Raw genomic sequence first — 3,700 nt, 5'->3', positions numbered from 1 at the left:
TGCCATCTTTTTAGTTTTACCACCGTTGAAATTCCCCTTTATAAAGGGTCATTGTCTCTCTATTTGATTAGGAAAAGAAAATGATTACTAAAAATCAATTTGTAAAACCAAATTAAGAAAAAAGAGAGAAAAGAAAAAGAAAATGGAAAGAAATATTTTGAAAAATAAATAAATTCTGATATCGATATCATTCGATTGCATATTTGATTGGAATTCTGACTACGTCGTATTGATTCTGAATAGTCGTTGCAACTTGATTGGATTTCTGAATTAATCGCTATCAGGTAATCAGACTTCTCTATAATCTGTGTTTTCGTTTTGTTTAATTGAATTGAATTTTGAATTGGATGGTTGAATTGGGTATTGGATTATGATGCATATTTAACGGGATAGCGGGTATATGGTTCGAATTTGATTTGTGAAATGATATGATCGTGTATTCTGAGAATTTGAGAAATTGTGAAATGATATGGATATTGTGTGACTTGTTTTATTGAAAACCCAGATCAAGGTGCTATCACCGGTTAAATATGTATTCATAATTTGATGTGAATTTGTGTGGATTAATCCAGTCTGTTTGAATAGTTGTTTAATTAAACCAGTTATAGAGAAGCGCGTCGTTAAATAACCAGTTACTGAACTTTGTAGCTTATTCCGTATTATTTCTTTGTATTTTTTGTTTGCGACGTAGGTTGACCGGATGAATGATAGATGCGAGAGTGCCTCGCTTGTCGCGACTCCTGACCCGACGGTGGGGTCGGGACAATTTTAATATCATAGCATTCATTCCTCAGACTGTGTTGAGTCCTTAATTCGTTTGTTATTGTTATTATGTTTGAGTTTGAATTCATTCTGAATCAGTTTGACAACTATCTTGATTTATCTGAATAAATTTTAAACTTATATACTAGTTCAAAAGTTCAAAATTAAAATTTGGCTCTGAAAAATATTATTCTTAAAGTTTTATTTGGTTTATTAAACTCATATGATTTTATAAAAAGTATTAAAATTAAATGGTATTGATTTTATAAGAATTATCCAAATTATTATGATTCAAGTTGATTATCTCTACCGATTGATTTGTACATGATAAATTTAATTTGATCATAGTATATTGAGTCCGGTTAGTATGACATCGGTGTTACATGACACTAACTTCAAAATTGATCGAATAGACTTCAAACGACTAATCCAAACCGTTCAAATCAATTTACTTTATGAGTGATGTGTTTACATGCAATTTTTTTATATTTTCGAGTTATTTTAGTATCAAATCAAGCTGTAAAAATATTGAAAAATGAATGTATTCAAATCAACTTAAAAACTCACACATTTGACCGCTTGACTTGATACTAAATAAATTCAAAAAGTTACAAATTTTACATGTAAACGCACAACTAATGAAGTATATCAGTTTGAACGGTTTGGATTCACCGTTTGAAGTCGATTTGATAGGTTTTGGAGTTGGTGTTATATAAACTGAAATGACACTGATGTTATACTAGCCAGACTCTAGTATATTGTCCCTTTTGATACGAAGCATTTCATTTGAATTTTGTGGACAAAATTCTTTTGAAGGGGGGATAATTTGTAACATCCCATAATTTTAATTATTGTTATTATTTTGGACTTATTTGTAATTTTGTAAATTGCAAGGTGAAATGTATAAAAATACAAATCTTCAAAAATAAAAAATAAAAAATAAATAATAAAAAAATAGTACGTGGCACTATGGCCACGCGGCCCATACTTGTGTTGCCACCTTTTAGTTTTACCACCGTTGAAATTCCCTATAAAGGGTCATTATCTCTCTATTTGATTAGGGAAAAATAAAATGATAATTAAAAATCAATGTGTAAAACCAAAGAAAAAATAGAGAAAAGAAAAGAAAAAAAGAAGAAATATTTTGAAAAAATAATTCTAATATTGATATCATTCGATTGCATATTCGATTGGAATTCTGACTACGTCGCATTGATTCTGAATAGTCGTTGCAACTCAATTGGATATCTGAATTAATCGCTATCAGGTAATCAGACTTCTCTATAATATGTGTTTTCATTTTGTTTGATTGAATTGAATTTTGAATTGAATGATTGAATTGGGTATTGGATTATGATGCATAGTTAACGTGATATGATATGATGTGTGAAATGATATGATTGTGTGTTCTGAGAATTTGAGAAATGATATTATTGTGAGAAATTGTGAAATGATATGAATATTGTGTGATTTGTTTTATTGAAAACTCAGATCCAGGTGTTATTGCCGGTTAAATATGTATTCATAATTTGATATGAATTTGTGTGAATTAATCCAATTTGTTGGAATGATTGTTTAATTAAGCCAGTTATAAAGAAACGCATCGTTAAATAATCGGTTACTGAGCTTTGTAGCTTATTTCATATTATTTCTTTGTATTTTTTGTTTGTGACGTAGGTTGACGAGACGAAGGATGAATGCGAGGGTACCTCTTTTGTCGCGACTTCTAGCCCGACGGCAGGGTGGTGACATACATGTTTTCGTTAAATTTGTTTACTACTCTACCGAGAAAAACCACAAAGTTTCGATTCTGAGAATTCGAGTTGAAATGAGCTTTGGAGTAGTAAACAAATCACTGGGTCTCCTCAAGGAGTGGTGAATACTATAAGGGCTACTGATTCATATTCATTTGTATTTTGTTTTACTGGTAAAGAGAAGAATAAAGAAGAAAATATGTTTGAATATTTGTATTTTGTATTGATTATCAAGAAGAGATTACACGCCTCTAAATAGGCCCAATTACATTTCTTGCTGTACTAGAAGTTAAAATAGACTAATGAGCTAGAACAAATAAACGGATACAGGTAGTTGGCAGAGAATGGAAGAATCATTTCTGAAGAGATCATCTCAAGTTCTTGAGTGAAATGGAGAACTCCAGTTCTATTGTTTATTAAATGAATAACCTCCATATAAAAGTATATTATGAACAAGAAGGAAGAAACTTGAAGGAATGCTGGCGTTATGAACAAGAAGGCTCGTGACTATATATACAACCAAACAAAAGAATAGGAAACCTTTTTATAGAAAACAGTAGACTTGGGACCATTTTTTTTGACTTAGTACAAATCTCATTAGGCACTTAATTGAGTTTGATTTGACTGGAATCAATATGTGCCGTTCATTTGAGTTACCTTAGGTGATATAATTCTTCAATTATTAGATATCTCTATCTTAGAAATTAATTAAAAATTTCTTACAACTGTTTAGAAAAATTGACAGACAATATTTTTTTCTGTTTTTGGTGGGTTTAGTTACGAAGGAAGAGAGAGAGAGAGCGACATCCAATATGTTTTTTTTTTCTTAGTACAAATCTCACTAGGCACTGAATTGAGTTTGATTATGCTGGAATCAATATGTGCCGTTCATTTTTTAAATTGCACCTCAGGTATCTGAGAGGACACATAGGATGCACATCTCTTTAATAATCGTGCTAAAACTGATTGCACTATCCGGATCTAAACTCAAAATTTGAGTTACCTTAGGTGATATAATTCTTCAAACATTAGATATATATTAATAAAAAATTTCTTACAACTGTTTAGAAAAATTGACGGACAATATTTTTTCTGTTTTTGGTGGGTTTCATTACGAAGGAAGAGAGAGAGACAGAGAGAGCGACATCCAATATATTTTTTTTTTCGCCAGTGTGTTCATTAGA

Source organism: Carex rostrata, chromosome 22 (assembly GCF_964058835.1).
Source record: "Carex rostrata chromosome 22, lpCarRost1.2, whole genome shotgun sequence".
In the NCBI taxonomy this organism is placed as follows: Eukaryota; Viridiplantae; Streptophyta; class Magnoliopsida; order Poales; family Cyperaceae; genus Carex; species Carex rostrata.
The sequence above is the reverse complement of the archived record's forward strand: the minus strand, read 5'-3'. Positions refer to the sequence as shown.